The sequence below is a fragment of the Lagenorhynchus albirostris genome, chromosome 8 (genome assembly GCF_949774975.1).
Source record: "Lagenorhynchus albirostris chromosome 8, mLagAlb1.1, whole genome shotgun sequence".
Taxonomy (NCBI): Eukaryota; Metazoa; Chordata; class Mammalia; order Artiodactyla; family Delphinidae; genus Lagenorhynchus; species Lagenorhynchus albirostris.
The window spans coordinates 90,929,587-90,952,700 of NC_083102.1; the positions used below are offsets into that span (position 1 = coordinate 90,929,587).

Here is a 23,114-nt window from a genome sequence, read left to right on the forward strand (position 1 = left end):
CTCACAATCTGCCGGTAACTTACCTGTCTGTCCTCCAGTGAAAAGAATTTTCATAACTCTATTGTCTCTGCATGTGAGATTTCTCCCATCTAGAATACTCCTCCATCTTTTGTTCATCTGGCAAACTCTTGTTCGTCCCTCGGGGCCTCGCTCAGCTGATACCTCCTCTGTGAAGTCTTTGCCGAGTCTCTGTTTTTTACTGTAAGAGTACTTGCCACATTTGAATGATGTTTCCATGCCTGACTCCACAAAATTTCACTTTTTTTTTTTGTTTGTTTTTTGCGGTACACGGGCCTCTCACTGTTGTGGCCTCTCCCGTTGCGGAGCACAGGCTCCGGACGCGCAGGCTCAGCGGCCGTGGCTCACGGGCCCAGCCGCTCCGCGGCATGTGGGATCTTCCCGGACCGGGACACGAACCCGTGTCCCCTGCATCGGCAGGCGGACTCCCAACCACTGCGCCACCAGGGAAGCCCAAAATTTCACTTCTTAATGAGGATCATCTTATTTTTGTGTGACCTCATTTCCCACCAAAAGAAATGGAGCCACGGATAATCATAACTCCATTCTCACCGCCTCATCATTCCCACCTGTGTAAAGGGCTTCGGACCCCTCCAATCCCTCCTTACCTCAGTAACCGCTAAGAGTCCTGGGTTGTCCTGCGTGTTCTTCTGGCCGGTAATCGGGGGGATGGGGGTGGGTGTGGGGGGCAGTGCTCAAGGAATGCAGACATGAAGGAATCTCGGGCAAGGGACAACTTCCCCAGGGACAGTTTTCCTTATCTCTACAAGTGTAATAGCAGTACTTAATACTCAGGGTTATCGTTAGGGTCAGTTTAAAGCATTGCACAGTGTCTAGGACATAATAGGTACTCAGCAAATTCTAGTTTGAAAAGCAATTGCGTGATCAGATGTCAAGTGAATACATACTTGAATAAAAAGAACAAAGACAGAAGAGGAAAAAAGTTCTGGAGGAAACGGGAACCACAGTGACAGCACCACAGATTAAGTAATTTTGATACTGCAAAATACTTGTAACAATATAAAATGATTATATAGTTTTAACTTCCAGTTTATTCAACTGCATTGCAGCTCTGCAGGGAGAACCTAACAGCTGTTACATGAGGAGCTGAAAGGAAGGGAGCAAGAGGGGAAAGAGAAATGATCTGGAAAAGGATGAGAAGGATGCCTGAGTGGGCAACAGGACTCTCCACCTGATCTGCTTGGTGATGCAGGAGGCATTCTGATTCGGCTGATACCCACAGAGGTAACGCACAACACACCGCCTTACCTTAACTGCCACCCTTTATTCCATTCCTAAGCCTCACCCTGTCCTGCACCCCAAGCTTCACTCCATCCTCAAACCCAGGTGAGGGCTGAGAATAACGTAGACTGTCTTCCCCACCACTTGCTGATAACAGAAGTCTCCTTGTGCCCTGCACTACTTAAGCACTGTACATTTATTAACTTAACCGATTCCACGGCCATCGCATGCAGTGTGTACTATTATCCCCGTTTTAGAAAGAGAGATTAAAAGTAAATTGCAGAGGTCACACAGCTAGTGGCAGAGCTGGGATTCGAGGGTGGGCATTCTAGCTCCAGAGTCCAGAGTCTAAACGACTGCACTCTGCTTCCTTTCAATGAAAGTTACGCTAGAATTTGTTTCGATGGATGCATCAGAACGTTTGTACGTTAGAGCAGCTACATGGGCATGTCATGGAGCCCCCCAGTGGTACCTGCGGTGAATAAGCGTTGAGCCTTTCTCCTTCCCCCCTCTTTTGCTGTCCTGTTTCTCTTTTCTCGGAATTCTCTCTCCCCTTTATTCCTCTTCCACTTTTTTTCTCCCCTCACCTTATTTTCTATCCTAGTTTTCTTAATCCCCATCCATGCCTCGGTTCTCCCAGAGGTGGCAGTGCAATTGGCCCTGCCCAAAACCCAACAGTAAGTTCACCAAAACCTAGCGTGGACCCGACCCCAGTCCTGAGCTGTGAGTCCACCAGCAGGTTATTTCCCCTCTCAGTCTGTTTCCACACCTGAAATGAAGGAGTTGGGCTAGGTAAGAACAAAAAAAAATTAACTGTGTCATTTGATGATTCTGGTGGTAACCAAGCGCATTTCTTAGACTCCTATAGGCTTAACTCTAGGTTAAAAAAGAGTGGAACTCTAAAAAAGTGTTCTGTAGTAGTATAACAAGGTTGTTCGCCAAGAGTGGCTTATACCAATGTCATCATTGGCTTAATCTACTCTGGTTGGGCAGCACGCATAAGGTTTCTGACGGGGATGTGGTGAACCAAGTAATTTTAAAGCCCTTCTATTTGAAAGAGTATTATCATCGATTATGGTCAAAAAGCATAGATGTCATGGCGGGAAGCTTCTAAGATGGCTCCCAGTGACCGCTCCTCCTGGTGTGTATGTCCTACTATAATCCCCTCTCCTTCAGGGTAGATGGGACCTAGTGACTCACTTCTAACGAATAATATGGCAAAAGTAGCAGGATGTCACTTTTGCTGTTAGGTTACAAAAAGACCCTGGCTGCTTCTTTCTTGCCATCTTTTTCTTTCCCTTGTTTGCTCAGACGAAAGCCAGCTGCCATGTTGGGGGCTGCCCTACGAGAGGCCCACGTCCAGGGATCTGAGGGAGGCCATCAGTCCAACACCTCAGGAAGACCAGACTCCTGCTTCAGCCATCTGAGTGAGCGTGGGAGCAGCTCATCCCCCAGGAGAGCCTTGAGATGACCCCAGCCCAGGCTGAGCCGTGACCGCAGCCTTGTGAGAGAGTGGCCCAGTTCGTTCATCTGCCCCTGGCTTCTCAACCCCCAGCAGTTGGGAGATAAGCAATGTTTCTAGCTTTAAGCTTCTAAATTCATCCCTGGTACAGTCAGTGAAGTGCATTTTAGAACTCTGACTTTGCATCTGACCACACACATCTACTTTTGGGATAGGAAAGGGTCAAATGAATTAAACGGTAGCACATAAGATGTGCACACGGTGCCGGGTAAAGAAGGAACTGTGGAAAACAGATGAGACATCAGTGAGTTCTCTAAGGCTAATCTCAGCAGCTCCGATTTCCACACCCCGGAATCACACTTTGCTCCTACAGCCAAGCCTGAGTTGGCCATCCACGGTGCCCACTCAGACCTGCTCCTTTCTGCTCTTAGACGCCAGCCACAGTCTCAGCTGGACCACATCTCCTGTGCTTCAGAGTGGATGATGATTACCCACCACGAATAATAATAGGATGTGCCTTTATTTCATCCATCACCTGACCAGCGAGCAGTGCTAAGTTTCCACAGATGCGAACACACTGAGCGCTGTCACGGCTCTCCTCACCATCTGCCACACGTAACCACAGAACTCTGTGTGCCTGTCTGGTGCCGCTTGGGCATGTGTCAAACAGAACCCAGAAATTTGCAACCCATTCCTTGCCCGGTGCTTAGCAACACAGCATCCCTGCACCTATGTCGAGAATGCAGTGCACAAGCAATGCGAGGAAAATGTGACCTCAGTGGTTGCCATATGTGGATTTCTTCCCTGGAAGCTTGTGAGTCACTAGGGCCTTCTGCTCGGCTCAACCCGCCCCCATTCTTGGGGCACCAAGTCGGGAGAAGGGAGGAACATTTTCAGGGATAATAAGCATGTTTCGTGGCCAACTCCTCCATCTGTTCCTCCGGCTTCTGTCTACAAGAATGTACACAGGTTCTGCCGAATGGATGTGAGACTAGCCAAGGGCAGTGTGCGATCAGCCATTGCAGATGGGGTCATCGGGGACTGGGAACTGTCACTCTGCAAACAGTGATGCTGAGAAGCACTCTTGATACGGACCCTTCATTTCTGGTCTAAGAGGGAACAGATGACAAGTGATGAATTCACTGTGGAGGAAAGAAAGGAAATGGCTTCAGATTCAATACTCTGGGGTCTCAATGAATGGTTGACTCAAAGCCTTTCTCATTTGGTGTTTCATGGGGGTTTTTTTAGAAGAATAAAGCTGTTAGGTTAATAAACACTGACGCTGTACTTCCGTTAATATCTTCTTTTAAGCCTCAATTTAGATTTTACTGTAAGGTCTTTCAGTGTTTTTAAATGTCAGATATCCATAGGACGTAAGCAAGTCCAGTACCATCCTGCCCTGGGCCTTGCACTTTAGGAAGTCCTGCTCTGGCCTCTGCAGGAGCAGATGTCACCCTGTCCTCCCCCCTGACCTCCTCTGGGTACCCAAGATCCCAGGATCCCCACAGAACCTGCAAAGGCCTCCTTCTCAGGCTCCTAAAAGAAAACTGCTCTGCCGGTATGCAAAACTGGAGGCCTGAAGAGTGTAGATCTTAAAAGTTCTCATCACAAGAAAAAAAATCTGTAATCTGTAATGTGTGGTGATGGATGTTAACGAGACTTATTATACTGATCATTTCACGATATATACAAACATCAAGTCATTATGTTGTACACCTGAAACTAACATAATGTGAGATGTCAATTATACCTCCATGGAAAAGAAAGTACCAATGGGAGGTGATGGATGTGTTAACTAATCTTGTAATCATTTTGCAATATATCAAATCATCTCATTGTACACCTTAAACTTACAGAGGGTTATATGCCAAATATATCTTAATAAAACTGGAAGACAACAACAAAAACAAACAGCTGGAGGTATGGTAAGTGGCTGATGCAGGACTGCACACAGAACTTAGACATGCACTTTGGGGGGTTCACCTAAGTATGCTTGAGCCCTTAAGGTTCAGGGCTAAGCCAAGGGTGGGCCAAGGGCTGGGGTCTGGGGCTGTTCTCCCTACGCCACCGCATCCTGGCACAGAACTTCAAGAATTTTTAAAGTTCAAATGTGGATGTCAAGACTTTTATGAAGGGGCTTCCCTGGTGGCGCAGTGGTTGGGAGTCCGCCTGCCGATGCAGGGGACACGGGTTCGTGGCCCGGTCCGGGAAGATCCCACATGCCGCGGAGCGGCTGGGCCCGTGAGCCATGGCCGCTGAGCCTGCGCGTCCAGAGCCTGTGCTCCGCAACGGGAGAGGCCACAACAGTGAGAGGCCCGCGTACCGCAAAAAAAAAAAAAAAAAAAAAAAAGACTTTTATGAAGGTGTTTGTCAAGGTAGGAAGATAGCTTATAACTTTTCAATATTTGGACGTCCAATTGTATTCTTTCCCCACACTGCACACCCCTCGTGAATCTATTTCTTAATGTAATGGATATACTGATGTACTAAAACATTGTTAGAATAATAAGGTTACTTCTGGATTTAAGTAATTTTGGTTTAATGATAATTTATTTTGCACCAAATCTTAATTCTTTTTTTGAGGCAGGGGTTATTGTTACAATAAGATTTTCTTGAAATTGACTAATGTTGCTATAGTACAGAAAGCGCCTTCCTACTATTCTTCCCTAGCTTGAAAAACTCACTGGGATTTCATCCAAAGCCTACATTTAAAGGTAAATGTGTTTCTACCCTTCAATGTTTTGATTATTCAGTTTGCTTGATTGTCCAGGACTATTGTTCGTCTTGTTGTCCTTGTTGTTTTATTTGTTCTAGTTATTTACCAAGAGTTACTTTGAGACAGGAAGAGGAGGCAAAAATCAAATCACTTCATTTCCTGCTTGATTCTACTTGCTAAAATTAGAGGACCTCTGTATTAATAGTTTAACAACTTATGGTGTAACACATGAAAACATGCTAGAGTTTGAAATGATAATTAAGACTGAAAAATAAGGAAAATATTTATACGTTATATTTTAAGTGAAAATAGTGCAGCACAGAATGGTATGTGCACTATTATTGCAACTCTAAAATGCATACAAGAGAAGGATAATATGCAAATGAAAATAGTTCTAATAACTATTGATGAATGTTCATTGCAGCCCTGTTTACAATAGCCAAGACCTGGAAGCGACCTAAATTTCCACTGGCAGAGGAATGGATAAAGATGTGGTAGATATATATACAATGGAATACTACTCAGCCATAAAAAAAAATGAAATAATGCCATCTGCAGCAACATAGATGAGCCTAGAGATTATCATACTCAGTGAAGTAAGTCAGAAAGAGAAAGACAAATACCATATGATATCATTTATATGTGGAATATAAAAAAAATTATACTAATGAACTTATAGACAAAACAGAAAAAGACCCATAGATACAGAAAACAAACTTACTGTTACCAAAATGGGGAGGGAGGGATAAATTAGGAGGTTGGGATTAACATATAAACACTACTTCATATAAAATAGATAACCAACTAGGACCTACTGTATAGCACAGGCAACTATACTCAATATTTTGTAATAACCTATAAGGGAAAAGAATCTGAAAAAGAATAGATATGTGTATGTATAACTGAATCACTTCGCTGTACACCTGAAACTAACACAACATTGTAAATCAACTATCTCTCAATTAAAACAAAAGCTCTGTTAAGATGACAATTATGGAGGATTTAAAAATCACTTGTCTAAAGTTTGACTAGACTTATCTATTCAATAAAACATTTATTTAAAATCTGGGGCTATTTTCTCATTATTTTTTCCTTGGCATCCCTTGTCTACTGTCATGCCCTAGACCAGAGTGGTACCTGGTGGGCTTCTGGACACTGCTTGGCTTTGGCACTGAAACTTGGAGCTAAGGCAGCTAATGTTCTTACTCCAGAGCCCAGGGATAGTGTGTCCCATGAATACAGGACTTGGGGCAAAGGGGCCTCTGCATTCTGGTGATCTTCAAAACGTGGTCCAGAAATAGAATATGCATACTAGTCATTCAACCTTACAACAAGACAGGCACACGTCAATAAGGCAAAGACTGTACTTGCTTAAAGAACTCCCAGACTTTGGCCCTTTGGTGATTCTCTTTAGAAGTGCATGGTATTCTGAAATAGAAAAACCTGAAGGCAGAAGTAAAAAACAAAAATGCTGAACACTTCGATAGAATTCTGCTCATCACTGCATACTTCTATGTAAATGCATAAAAGGTCTATGCAATACAGAAGGTATTTCTGATGAAAAATTGATATGACTGACTCAATCTTTTAAAATGTCCAGAGAGATTTTTGTCAACGTCACTGATCCCATTTTGGATTAATTTACTAATGATAAATAAATCTTCACAACCGTATGATTTTTCCATTGTTTATCCAGTCTTACAGGTAAAAAAACTGAGCCTTGGAAAGGTTAAAGAACTTCCTGAAAGATCATGTATTCAGATGCATTGGTTTTGTTCCAGAGTTTACTACAACAGTAGTAGTAAAGAAGTTAATTATATAGAATTAAACATATACATATGTATAACAGAAATTATATATTTTGTATATAACAGAAATCACATGGTTATATACATAAGAGAAATTTTATGTGTGTATGTATGTATACGTGTGTGTGTGTATATATATATATATATATAAAACTGAAGTTATTAGAATATACACAGTATATATACAAACATACATGTACTGGCTCAGGAATAAAGGTCCAAAAGAGAGATGGGAAAATCATTGATAAAATTGTAAAGCAAGAGGGCAGACAGCAGAAGCAAGAAGAACTACAATCCTGCAGCCTGTGAAACAAAAACCACATTCACAGAAAGATAGACAAGATGAAAAGCCAGAGGGGTATGTACCATATGAAGGAACAAGATAAAGTCCCAGAAAAACAACTAAATGGAGTGGAGATATGCAACCTTCCAGAAAAAGAATTCAGAATAATGATAGTGAAGATGATCCAGGACCTTGGAAAAAGAATGGAGGCAAAGATTGAGAAGATGCAAGAAATGTTTAACAAAGACCTAGAAGAATTAAAGAACAAACAAACAGAGATGAACAGTACAGTAACTGAAAAGAAAACTACACTAGAAGGAATCAATAGCAGAATAACCAAGGCAGAAGAATGGAGAAGTGACCTGGAAGACAGAATCATGGAATTCACTGCTGTTGAACAGAATAAAGAAAAAGAATGAAAAGAAATGAAGGCAGCCTAAGAGACCTCTGGGACAACATTAAACACAACAACATTCGCATTATAGGGGTCCCAGAAGGCGAAGAGAGAGAGAAAGGACCCGAGAAAATATTTGAAGAGATTATAGTTGAAAACTTCCCTAACATGGGAAAGGAAATAGCCACCCAAGTCCAGGAAGCACAGAGAGTCCCACACAGGATAAATCCAAGGAGAAACACGCCGAGACACATAGTAATCAAACTGGCAATAGAAAAACTACTGAAAGCAGCAAGGGAAAAACGACAAATAATATACAGGGGAACTCCCATAAGGTTAACAGCTGATTTCTCAGCAGAAACTCTACAAGCCAGAAGAGAGTGGCATGATATACTTAAAGTGATGAAAGGGAAGAAGCTACAACCAAGATTACTCTACCTGGCAAGGATCTCATTCAGATTCAATGGAGAAATCAAAAGCTTTACAGACAAGCAAAAGCTAAGAGAATTCAGCACCACCAAACGAGCTCTACCACAAATGCTAAAGGAACTTCTCTAAGTGGGAAACACAAGAGAAGAAAAGGACCTACAAAAACAAACCCATAACAATTTATAAAATGGTAATAGGAACATACATATCGATAATTACCTTAAACGTGAGTGGATTAAATGCTCCAACCAAAAGACACAGGCTTGCTCAATGGATACAAAAACAAGACCCATCTATATGCTGTCTACAAGAGGCCCACTTCAGACCTAGGGACACATACAGACTGAAAGTGAGGGGATAGAAAAAGATATTCCCTGCAAATGTAAATCAAAAGAAAGCTGGAGTAGCAATACTCATATCAGATAAAACAGACTTTAAAGAATGTTACAAGAGACATGAAAGGACACTACATAATGATCAAGGGATCAATCCATGAAGAAGATATAACAATTATAAATATATATGCACCCAACATAGGAGCACCTCAATACAAAAGGCAACTGCTAACAGCTATAAAAGAGGAAATCGACAATATAATAATATAATAATAAAACAATAATAGTGGCGGACTTTAACACCTCACTTATACCAATGGACAGATCATCCAAAATGAAAATAAATAAGGAGACAGAAGCTTTAAATGACACAATATAGACCAGATAGATTTAATGGCTATTTATAGGTAATTCCATCGAAAGCAGCAGATTACATATTCTTCTCAAGAGCTCACAGAACATTCTCCAGGATAGATCACATCTTGGGTCATAAATCAAGCCACAGTAAATTTAAGAAAATTGAAATCATATCAAGCATCTTTTTCTGACCACAATGCTATGAGATTAGAAATGAATTACAGGGAAAAAATGTAAAGAACACACACACATGGAGGCTAAACAATACGTTACTAAATAACCAAGAGATCACTGAAGAAATCAAAGAAGAACTCAAAAAATACCTAGAGACAAATGACAATGAAAACACGACGATCCAAAACCTACGGGATGCAGCAAAAGCACTTCTAAGAGGGAAGTTTATAGCAATACAAGCCTACCTCAAGAAACAAGAAAAATCTCAAATAAACAATCTAACTTTACATCTAAAGGAACTAGAGAAAGAAGAACAAACAAAACCCAAAGTTAGCAGAAGGAAAGAAATCATAAAGATCAGAGCAGAAATAAATGAAATAGAAACAATGAAAACAACAGCAAAGATCAATAAAAGTAAAAGCTGGTTCTTTGAGATGATAAACAAAATTGATAAACCATTAGCCAGACTCATCAAGAAAAAGAGGGAGAGGACTCAAATCAGTAAAATTAGAAATGAACAAGGAGAAGTTACAACAGACAACTCAGAAATACAAAGCACCCTAAGAGACTACTACAAGCAACTCCATGCCAATAAAATGGACAACCTGGAAGAAATGGACAAATTTTTAGAAAGGTATAACCTTCCAAGACTGAACCAGGAAGAAATAGAAAATATGAGCAGACCAATCACAAGTAATGAAATTGAAACTGTGATTAAAAATCTTCCAACAAACAAAAGTCCAGGACCAGATGGCTTCACGGTGATTTCTATCAAACATTTAGAGAAGAGCTAACACCCAACCTTCTCAAACTCTTCCAAAAAATTGCAGAGGAAGCAACACTCCCAAACTCATTCTATGAGGCCACCATCACCCTGATACCAAAACCAGGCAAAGATACTATAAAAAAAGAAAATTACAGACCAATATCACTGATGAATATAAATACAAAAATCCTCAACAAAATACTAGCAAACAGAATCCGACAACACATTAGAAGGATCATAAACCATGATCAAGTGGGATTTATCCCAGGGATGCAAGGAGTCTTCAGCATATATAAATCAATCAATGTGATACACCATATTAACAAATTGAAGAAGAAAAACCATATGATCATCTCAATAGATGCAGAAAAAGCTTTTCACAAAATTCAACACCCATTTCTGATTAAAAACTCTCCAGAAGTGGGCACAGAGGGAACATACCTCAACATAATAAAGGCCATCAACAACAAACGCACAGCAAACATCATTCTCAATGGTGAAAAACTGAAAGCATTTCCTCCAAGGTCAGGAACAAGACAAGGATGTCCACTCTCACCACTATTATTCAACATAGTTTCGGAAGTCCTAGCCACGGCAATCAGAGACGAAAAAGAAATAAAAGGAATACAAATCGGAAAAGAGGTAAAACTGTCACTGTTTGCAGATGACATGATACTATATATAGAGAATCCTAAAGATGCCACCAGAAAACTACTAGAGCTAATCAATGAATTTGGTAACGTTGCAGGATACAAAATTAATGCACAGAAATCTCTTGCATTCCTATGCACTAATGATGAAAAATCTGAAAAAGAAATTAAGGAAACACTCCCATTTACCATTGCAACAAAAAGAATAAAACACCTAGGAATAAACCTACCTAGGGAGACAAAAAACGTGTATGCAGAAAACTATAAGACACTGATGAAAGAAATTAAAGATGATACCAACAGATGGAGAGATATACCATGTTCTCGGATTGGAATAATCAATATTGTGATAATGACTATACTACCCAAAACAATCTACCGATTCAATACAAACCCTATCAAATTACCAATGGCATATTTTACGGAACTAGAACAAAAAAATCTTAAAATTTGTATGGAGGCACTAAAGACCCCGAATAGCCAAAGCAGTCTTGAGGGAAAATAACGGAGCTGGAGGAATCAGACTCCCTGACTTCAGACTATACTACAAAGCTACAGTAATCAAGACAGTCTGGTACTGGCACAAAAACAGAAACATAGACCAATGGAACAGGATAGAAAGCCCAGAGATAAACCCACGCACGTATGGTCAACTAATCTATGACAAAGGAAGCAAGGATATACAATGGAGAAAAGACAGTCTCTTCAATAAGTGGTGCTGTGAAAACTGGACAGCTACATGTAAAAGAATGAAATTAGAACACTCCCTAACACCATACACAAAAATAAACTCAAAATGGATTAGAGACCTAAATGTAAGATGGGACACTATAAAACTTTTAGAGGAAAATATAGGAAGAACAGTCTTTGACATAAATCACAGCAAGATCTTTTTTGATCCACCTCTTAGAGTAATGGAAATAAATACAAAAATAAACAAATGGGACCTAATGAAACTTCAATGCTTTTGCACAGCAAAGGAAACCATAAACAAGACAAAAAGAGAACCCTCAGAATGGGAGAAAATAATTGCAAACAAATCAATGGACAAAGGATTAATCTCCAAAATATATAAACAGCTCACGCAGCTCAATATTAAAAAAACAAACAACCCAATCCAAAAATGGGCAGAAGACCTAAACAGACATTTCTCCAGAGAAGACATACAGATGGCCAAGAAGCACATGAAAAGCTGCTCAACATCACTAATCATTAGAGAAATGCAAATCAAAACTACAATGAGGTATCACCTCATGCTGGTCAGAATGGCCACCATCAAAAAAACTAGAAACAATAAATACTGGAAAGGGTGTGGTTAAAAGGGAACCCTCCTGCACTGTTCGTGGGAATGTAAATTGATACAGCCACTATGGAGAACAGTATGGAGGTTCCTTAAAAAACTAAAAATAGAATTACCATATGACCCAGCAATCCCACTACTGGGCATATATCCTGAGAAAACCATAATTCAAAAAGAGTCATGTACCACAATATTCATTGCAGCTCTATTCACAATAGCCAGGACATGGAAGCAACCTAAATGCCCATCGACAGACGAATGGATAAAGAAGATGTGGCACATATATACAATGGAATATTACTCAGCCACAAAAAGGAATGAAATTGGGTCATTTGTAGAGATGTGGATCGATCTAGAAACTGTCATACAGAGTGAAGTAAGTCAGAAAGAGAAAAACAAATATCGCATATTAACGCATATATGTGGAACCTAGAAAAATGGTACATATGAACCACTCTGCAGGGCAGAAACAGAGACAGAGGTAGAGAACAAACATACGGAACCCAAGGGGGGAAAGTGACGGGGGCTGGTGGGGGTGGTGTGATGAACTGGGCAATCCCAATTGATTGGGATTGACACGTATACACTGATGTGTATAAAACTGATGAGTAATAATGACCTGCTGTATAAAAAAAAATTAAAAATGCTAAAAAAAATTGTAAAGCTTCCCAGAGTGACAGCTTTGTTGTTGTTTTTATAATTAATTAGTTAATTAATTTAGGCCCCTGACCAGGGATCTAACCCGTTGCCCCCTGCAGTGGCAGTACGGAATCATAACCACTGGACTGCCAGCGAAGTCCCCAGAGGGACTGCTTTAAAGGCCAAACAACTCTCTTTGGGATGCGCAAGGTCTGGTACTTTGGTGTTTCACCACTCTGCCTCACTCTTCTGTCATAATTTCTTAAATATGTCTGGCGCATATTAGGCGTTTAACCAATATTCACTCAATGAATGAATGAAATGTCAGTATAGGGAAGTCATAGGTCTCAGGAACCATGGTGTGTGTATATTAAGGGGAGGGGGACTGTATAATGGGAGGCACCATGAGGATAGTCTATTGAATAACAGTGAGTTTAAAGACACTCTAAGCATAAAGTGCAAAGAACATCTTTCCTCAGCTGCAGAGCAAGATTAAACCCCCAGATCCAGGACAACAAAAATCAATGTATTCTCTGAACACTGTTCTTCCCCTGCCTGCCAAAACTGCTGCCACGTAACCCGGACTAAACTTGAAGTACCTCCCTCTTCTCATCTCTTGATGGGCGTAGTCTCTGTGCGAAGAGAGTAGACTCTGCAGTCAGGGTTTGACGTGGTAAGGACAGTCAGGCCCAGGATACATTTCTTCAGAGCTAACTGGTTTCATTTCCAATTGTATGACCTGTACAGTTAGTAGCTTCTGCAACATAAGGGAAATAACAATTTGCTGCACATCTTAAACTATCTTTTTTTAGCATAAATAAAATATGTAAGGTCTACAGTTTCTATGTTCATGCTTGTTTTATTTGTAAATCAATTTTAGAAACAAGGGCATTGAAAACTGTTGAAAATGATTTGGCAGCAAATAACACGGGATGCAATAATTCACGTGCAACAAGATCATTTGACTCCAAGGTCGATAACATTATTTTTACATAAACAAGAGTGGGCATTATACATATCCTCAATTTATAACCCCAAAGTATAATACTGTTAGTAGTGTTTTTAGCAATGCATCATATGGTACAACAGAATAGAGTAATAAAAGATAATGCAGAAAAAAGAAGAGGTCGTATCAAATGAATGCACGATCCTTTCAAGGACTGGAGGGGAGGAATGTTGCACAACGTAATTCTGTGACATTGAGAAACAGAACCCTGTGATTTTAAAGCTATATAACTCAATAAAAATTACTAACAATGTACTTTACCTCGGAATCTTAATTTCCCAGAACACAAAAATAATTGCTATTACTCAGTATATACTGGTGTAATATACATTCGTAGTTAGTGTTATATACATTACAAACATGTAGCTATTGAGCAACTACATACTATATTCCAGGCACTTTAACCTACATTATTCTTAGGGCCCATAACAACTCTGCATTTTTCAGGTAGGGAAACTCTCAGGGCAGTGAACTTGCCTAGGGCCTCACTTTGAGCCCATTCAAGTTTCGACAAAGACCTTCATCTTAACACAAAACCTATTACCTCCCTGGGGCTATTGATCAGGGACTTGAAACTAGACCCAGAACTGGACAACACTGCACTGACCTTGTTCCATCTGCGCACTTCCAAAGTGTGTAGGATATCGCTCACTGTATTGTTTTATTTTTCTGACATCCAGATCTCCAGAGAATCGTTCAAGGACACATTCCTTTAATATACTGAAATCTCATTCAGAGTCAGGTTCACGATACAAATGGGTGTTTAACACATGTCATTTATGATGAAGTATTCCCACTTTAGAAAAATAAAAGCAAATCCCCCAGAAGTGCAAATCTTGTGCAACACTGGGAAAGAATACAAATTCCCACTATGACCAGAACCTGTTTATTGCAGCCAATACTCCCACCGCCAGTGATTCTTTGGAAAGTAGTGCGAAGAGTCCTGGGCTGGGAATTCACTGGCTCAAACAATCATATTAAACAGAGTGAAGTCAGACAAGCCTTTGGGTATTTCAGTGCTATACTTCATACATTCCTTGTGGGATAACAATGCTTGCCTTGCCAAGCCGCGAGACAGCTGTTATAATAAAATGAAGAAATACACTTGAAGGTGTTTTGGAAAGTATATAAATGCTGTAAGCAATTATAAATAAGTGCTGTATACAAATGTATGACTATAGTTTATTGTTCACTGGAGGTACAAAGGTCCCCACCCACAGATTTACTAAAATAAGTTGTGTCTTTAAGGATCTAGGCAACAAGGCAGTTGTGGCTTTAGAATGAGCAGATAACGACAGTAAGAGGTAGAAAAAAGCTCACATTTCAAACAGAAGAAACCTTTCTTCTGTGCCCAGAAGGGTTGTATTTGAGTCCCTGTCAAAATATAAGACATGCAAACAGTCTGAACAGTGTTTACCTTGGGCACTAGGTGAGAGAAAATGACAGGCTTTGTAACCTGTGCGATTTTTATTGTCTGGAAAGGGTCCCACTCACACTGAGGAAAATGATCCCAGCCATGATTCTACCCACCAGCACTGGGAACAAGCCTCATTTTCGGATTTTAAAAGTAAACTGTTTCAGAAAGTACCTTTTAAAGCATATTCATTTTCCCCATCTCCTCATAATAGTGTAAGGCAGATAGGTCATTTAATTAAGCCCAACTTAAAAACATTTATTAAGGGCCTATAATCTATCTAGCAGGATGCTAGAAGCTGTGAGATAGTCGTGAGAAGCATATGACAAGTTGAGTTGGGAATGCATAATATAATTAGATAAATAAAGCAAGCTACGTTATTGCAATTATTTGTTGACTGAGAATTTTCCCTTCTCTCTCCTGCTTTATAAAGAAGCACATATACTTCTATCTACATGTTTTAAGCTTGTAATCATGACTTTTGAAGATGTTTTCAAATGACTGCAGTGCACATAAGATACTTTTTTTTTTTTTTTAAAGTAGCTCTCTGGTGAAAATTACTCTAAAGAAAGTTGGAGTTGAAATATTCTGTGAGCTGATGATTATACTTGTGATGAGATGGATGTAGCACTATGTTCCACACACTATTGCAGACACCTGGGATACTATATCTGAAGATCAGGACATAGTCACTCACCTATGCTCAAAAAATGATAGTGGTATAAGCCTATATCACAAAATTCTATACCATCTAACCTTCATCATATGCTTTGAAGCATATATTTCTTTGTTATACACTATACACATACGTAAATATATGTGCATTATATACTAAGCAAACAGTGTAAAGTTCCATCATTTCTACAGTTTCTGAATGTTAGCATTGGGTACTTATCACATAATTCAACAAAGGAAATGGAATTCAACATGTTTAGATGTATATGGATTAATTGTATCCTGATACCAAACACGTTCATTCAAACTTAGCAAAATAACAGCATCTGTGATTTACAAGCTGTGGCTTTAATGATTAAGACAGAAAAAAAAATTGTGAATTTTAAATGGCTCTTAATTCAATTAGTATTATTTTTTTAAAAACATGTTTTTAAGACCAAATCTGAAAGACAGAGAGAGGTGCAAGTTACACTGGTTTTACTTAACTTTTTTAATTTGAGGGACTTTTAAGAATTCTTTATTCATACCACAAACACAAAAGTACAATGACTATGTTTTTGAAATGTGGAACATTTGTTTTTGAAAATGTGGTCCAACTGTACAAAACATAATGAACATAAGATTTTCTTTTGCAAGATTCCTAGAGTGAATCCTAAGGATTTTTAGGCTAAGTGTATTTTGGCATAAAACATTTGATGACTTTTTCTTTTTAATATTCTGTTCTATTTGGCCAAGGTATGGGTTATTTGTAATTGCACTCACAGTTCTTTTAAAATTATTTTGATATGTAATTTAATTAAAACGTACATTAAATACTATTTTAGAGCAAGGAGTGTTGGGAATACAATGTCATATAATTAATATAAGACGACATAGTTTTCCTTTCGTCTCAGGTAACTGGATGGACTTCTGGATTGCTGTTATCACTTTGCCTTCTACAAACACTGTCAGTAGTAGCACATGCTATAAGGAAGAGTGCTACCAAGTCATAATTGTTAACTTACCATTTTATTCTCCTATAAGATGGGTAGTACACTTATCTTGGTGTGATCCTTGAAAACTGTCTAAAAATACAAATCAGGCGTTTAAAAACACAAATCAGGCATCTAAATGTGATGTAGATGAGAAAAAAATATGTGAAAGGATATTAAGGTATTTGTTATTTTAGATCTATAATTTAAGAGAGACAGCTATCCACCCATGTTCACATTATGATCTATTATTTCCCATTGATAATGAATATTTGCTTCTCTTTGGGGAAGGATACAGAGTCTGAATTTAATAGCAGGCAAGAAAAATAAGACTTTTCTCACCATCATCATCAAAATAGTGCTAGTATAAAACAGGGATAATGATAGCACCTTGTTATGAAGATTAAATGGCAATAAATTAGCTACAACTATTACTGGAACTCTCAACCATTTTGGACCATGTAATCTGTTCATATTCAATCAGACTGAAATCTTTAAAATACAACTCAGAATATATATATTGTCTAGAGGCAAGGAATGAATCTGTGTTAAGTTAAAAATTCATCAAGAACGTGAGTCAACATTACAATCAATACTTTAACAGACTAAACTAATAATACATATCTGTGGAATGTGATGAATTTCAATTGACTTGTATCAGTTGAATAAAGGTTTATAATGAACAAGGCAATCAGTGTGACCCTTGAGAGACACACATTTATCAAACCCTTGGCCTAGCACATGCAAACCGTTTAGTCCGGGGCCATCTGTACTCTACGAATCTTTTTTTGGATGGTGGATAGCTCTGCCAGGAACAGAACAAACTGTTTTTTAATGTGATCTCCTTCCTTCCTATTTCCTAGTCATGAAAGAATAACTGCCATAGATTTGGTCCAGAAAAGTAAGATTAAGTGAACAGTTCAGTTGTATTTAAACTTGGCCAAAAAAAAAGATAAAAAAGGGACAACTAATGCAAAAAGAATTCCTCTTGAGATGGAATCAAAATGGAATTTTACAAATGGTTTATGCACCCTAACTCTGGGCAAAGTATACCCTCAATTTCTTGTGGAAGAGACTCATCATTTATATTGTGTGGACAGCAGCTCATGCTTCTGAAAGGGAGCAACGTTGGTATTTTGGGTGGGAGAGTTCATTACGAGAGGCTGCTCTGTGCCCTGTGCCATGCCTAGCATTTACTATCTCTGCCTCCTGGGGTACTAAATGCCAGTAGTTTCCCCAGACAATCTCCCCTCACTCCCCCAGATTTTCAAATCCTTCCAGGGAGAGGGATAATACACTTCTAGTAGAGAACCACTGTGGTAGACAAGGACATAAGAAGTATTCACACAATTTGATGTTGGAATTATACTTCTTCACTGATTAAACCCAAGAGTTTACAGATTCAGTTTAGTAATAAACTGGATCTGAAATCTCTTTACAGCATTTCAGGAAAGGACAGTCTAGGGACGAGGTATAGAAAGAGTTGTGGTTAGAAAATGGATTCATCTACCACGTCCTGTGATACCTTGGGCAACATTTTCTTTCTAAGAAAGGGGTAATTATGCTATTCACCTCATAGGCTTACTGGGAGGATTAAATGTGCTATAATACATGTAACCTGCTTAGCTCGGTTCCTGGTACTTAGCAAACACTCAAATGTCATGGCTGTTACGCATAAAGGTAGTAAAGTGGAAGCTTATACATTTAATGGCTGTCATTCACAAGGAGCATGAAGCTGTCAGAATAACATACATTGGAATGAACAAAGGTAAATTACGGCCGCCTCAGAAACAATTAAAAAATAAGACAAGCGGCCAATTTCCACTACTAGAAAGGTCTTATTTCTTGTTCTGCTAACTGGTAAAAGAAAAAGAAGACAGTGTACACTTTCATAAATTCACAAAGCCTGAGATGAGCTTTCATGTTTATTGTTTTGTGCCATAGTTTAAATTCATCACTGACTCCTGTTTTAAATATATGCATTTCAGGAACTTCTACATTTGAGAGTTCACAATTGCTCAGCCTATGTCAAAATATTTTTTTTATGAGTTAATATTCAGCACAGGAATCTACAATGAAGAAATATGAAAATAAGGAAAGCAAGCGAATTCCTAAATTCTGAATCTAATGAATGTATTGAGCACCTACCATATTGATCTTATCTAAAATACTAATCTATAATTAATGTTTTTACTGATTGAGGGAATTCCCTGGTGGTCCAGTGATTAGGACGTGGGCTTTCACTGCTGTGGACCTGGGTCTGATCCCTGGCTGGGTAACTAAGATCCCACAAGTCGTGCTGCGCGGCCAAAAAAAACCAAACATGTTTATATTTATTGAGACTAAATGCTAACCCAACTCAACATACTTAATCAGAAATAAATTTAAAACATTTTACGTACGAATAACGTAAGACAAAATGTTAAAATGTAATTCAGTAACTCACCAGTTACTGAGCACCTACAACAATAAAATATCATCTAATCCGGAATCCAGGACCTGATTTTTCTAAATCAATATTATTTCCGGAGATTTAAATACCTTTATGCCAAAATAACGCAGTAATGTAAATGCAATATTTAATGTATATACATATTGTTGAATAATTAGATTTGAACACTTAAAATAGGTGTTCACTGCCCAAATATACAAAAACACAGAACTATCATATAGTCATGAATTACCAGTGAGACCATTATATGCTGCAATCATTTTTCACAACCTGTAGCACCCTGTCCATACTTCATAGATTAGGTCATTGCGACATTACTAACTGGATAATTCATAAGATGGAAAATCATGCTGTCACCAGAGTTGCAATCACTGTACATATTGCTCCATACTAGGAACAATCAGAAAATGAAATTAAAAAAAAATTCCATTCACGATTGCATGAAAATTAATAAAAATACTTAGAAATAAATTTTACGAAAGGAGTGTACACTGTGTACACTGAAAACTACAGAACACTGCTTAGAAAAAAAATTTTTTTTAATCTAAATCGAGATAGTCCATGTTCATTGTATGCTTCAAAGGACAGACACAACTGAAATACTCAATATTGTTACTATGTCAGTTCTCTCAACTTTATACATTCAATGCATCCCTATCAGAATTCCAGCCAGCTGTGTGTGTGTGTGTGTGTGCGCGCGCATGCGCGCGCACGTGCGTGCATGCTGACAAGCTGATTCTAAAATTTATGTGGAAATGCAAAGGAACCAGAAAAGCCAAAATAAATTTGAAAAAGCACAAGCTGGAAGAATTATACTGTCTGATTTTAAAAGTTATTATATAGCTATAGTAACCAGGACAGTGTGGTACTGGTATAGGATTAATACATAGATCAATGGAACAGAAAAGAGAGTCCAGAAACCAACTCACGAATATAAAGATAACAAATTTCTGACAAAAGTACAAAGACAATTCAGTGGTGAGAGGATTTTTTTTTAACAAATGATGCTGGGACAACTGGTTATCCTTATGCAAAAAGAGACAGAGAGAGAGAAACTTGACCCTTATTCACACCATAAACAAAATTAACTCAAAAGAATAAACTGATAAACTGACCATCAAAATTAAAAACTCGTATGTCTGCTTAAAAGACATTACAAAGAAAATGAAAAGACAATGCACAGACTGGGAGATATATATATAGCTGGCAAAAGACCGGCATCCAGAATATATAAAGAACTCTGGCAACTCGATAAAAAGACAAAGAAACCAATTTAAAAATGGGCAAAAGAGTTGAATGGATATTTCACTGCAGAAGAGGTACAAATAACTAATAAGCACCTAAGAAGATGCTCAACATCAATAGTTATTGGGGGACTGCAAATCAAAACCACACTGTAATACCATTACATACCCCCTAGGATGGCTATAATCAAAAAGACAAACAATACCCAGGGCTGGAGAAGATGTATCGAAAACTGGAACTCTATGGAACTGCTGATGGGGATGTAAAATGGTATAGACACTTTGGAAAACTGGCTGTTTCTTCAAAGTTCAACACACACCTACCATACAACTGTTACAGTCACTCCACTTCCAGATATGTACTTGAGAGAAATGAAAACATACGTCCTCACAAAGGCCCGTACGTGAACCTCACTGCAGCATTATTCATCATAGGTAAATACTAAAAATTCAAACGATCATCAATTTGTGAAAAGATAAAATGTGGTCTATCCATACAGTGGACTACTACTCGGCAATAAAAAGGAGCCAACTACTGATACATGCTACAAGCTGGATGAATCTCAAAAACATGCTAAGTGAAAAAAGCTAGATGCTTTTTCACAGATTACATACTGTATGATCCCATTTTTAGAAATATCCAGAAATGGTGAATCTATACAGACAAGAAAGTGTATCCGTGGTTGGAGCAGGGAATGGCTACAAATGTGCATAAGAGAACTTTTGCAGATGATGCAATTACTCTAAAACTGGACTGCTGGATGGTCGCACAACTCTATAAATCTACTAAAAAGTACTGAATTGTACAGTTACAATGGATGACTTTTTTGGTACGTAAATTACACCTTGCTCAAGCTGTAAAAAAGAAAAAAAGGCACTTCCTCTGAAAGCAGAAACTGATGATCAAATATGGGTGATGCAGGGGGTGCAAGCGGTCCTGGAAGAAAGATGGCGGTCAGTAAACGTCTGCACGATGAATAATGAACTTCTGAACCTGGCTAATTGGGAGAGACAAAAGGAAAAGTTTAAAATGTTTATGACTTTCCTCTTTACTTCATTATTATTTAACTTTCTATAACCTTGGTATTCTTAGCTGAAAACTAGGAAGAATAGTACCTCTTTCACAGGGACATAAATAATATAATGAGATAATGAACATAGAGCTCTCAGTATAGTGGTTGGCCTGTAAGTGCTAGATATTAGCTATTAACAATCATAAAAATACTCACGTTTCCTCTACAGACGTGAAAGCACTTAAACACCTTTATGTTCCTCTAATTTCAGAGTTATGAGACTTCCCTTAAAGTAAAAATGGAACAATTTAATAACTTTACCAGTTAGTTGTAATAAAACTATTAACAGTGGATAAATTTTGGTTTTTCAATAATTTTTCAAAATATAGCCACTTGCAAGGCACACACGGCTATATTTTTTAAAAATCAAAATTTTAAAAATTAGATATAACCAGTAGCATGAATGAAAACTTGATTTGAATGAATTTATCAAGAAGCATAAACTGTTTGCCAAAGACATCAGTTAAACCTTATAGAATAAGTGATATGAATGAACAAGGAAGACTAACTATCCTAATTTCTTCTTTGACTGACAGACATTTCTTTTAACTCAGTTGATCACTTTACTTTTATAAATTATCACAGAACTACTGCGTTGGAAATAACCTAATTAGGCCATTTATCTGTCTTTAAAAGATTTTTCTCATAAAGAACTGATCCTACTTTAAAAACAGTCCCACGAAAAATCCATAACCTACTTGGTAGTGAGTCTTCATCTTTCAGAAGAGTATTTTTTTTTTTTTAAAGAAGATGCTGGGGGTAGGAGTTTATTAATTAATTAATTTTTGCTGTGTTGGGTCTTCGTTTCTGTGCGAGGGCTTTCTCTAGTTGTGGCAAGCGGGGGCCACTCTTCACCGCGGTGCGCGGGCCTCTCAGTATCGCGGCCTCTCTTGTTGCGGACCACAGGCTCCAGATGCGCAGGCTCAGCAGTTGTGGCTCACGGGCCCAGCTGCTCCGCGGCATGCGGGATCCTCCCAGACCAGGGCTCGAACCCGTGTCCCCTGCATTAGCAGGCAGACTCCCAACCACTGCGCCACCAGGGAAGCCCCCAGAAGAGTATTCTTTTACTTCTCTTCTTTCCTGAAAAGAAATCCACTCTGCTTTTGGACAAAGGAAAGCACTGGCCTCACTGTTAAGTGAAGGTTATCTCAGGTGAATTACACAGTTCTCCAGATAATCAGTTTCAAGTACAAATGGGGACAAGAATAATTGAAAATGGGTGCACCACCCAACTGGGTGTACCTTTGTTAGAGTGAAAAAAGCTACAGAGACAGGGACATGGGAACATAGTTACGTGCCATACTGTGTGGTTTAAGAAAAAAGCTATGGCCAGAGTACACTCATACCTTGTGCTGTTCAAGAGGGAAATAATCAGCCAAGCAACTGTAAAACAGACGAACTGCATCAGGTTTGGACAAGAACGCAACTTACATACTTGTGACACTTTATTGTACTTGAAATTTGCTTTATTACAATGAATACCCAGAAATATTCTGATCTCCAATTATTTGCATTTTTCTTACATGTACAAGTTGTTCTAGTTGTATATGAATATGCAGTATTTGTGGTCTGAAAGGACTATTTTACACTATCTTTAGAAATCACTGGTACTTTCATAGTTACTTACACTGTGTCTAAAAACTGTAATTTGGATGTTACAAATTGATGTTTTTAGTCACATTACTAGCACTGATACCTGTGAAATA

General features: G+C 38.6%; 1 long non-coding RNA gene across 1 annotated transcript; it reads left to right on the forward strand.

Moving 5' to 3' along the window:
* The first annotated feature begins 1,108 nt into the window (after positions 1 to 1,108).
* LOC132524384 (uncharacterized) lies at positions 1,109 to 3,998 on the forward strand. The gene is made up of 2 exons (XR_009541846.1): positions 1,109 to 1,365; positions 2,572 to 3,998. It is a non-coding gene; the product is annotated as an uncharacterized LOC132524384 (long non-coding RNA).
* The last annotated feature ends 19,116 nt before the right edge of the window (positions 3,999 to 23,114 follow it).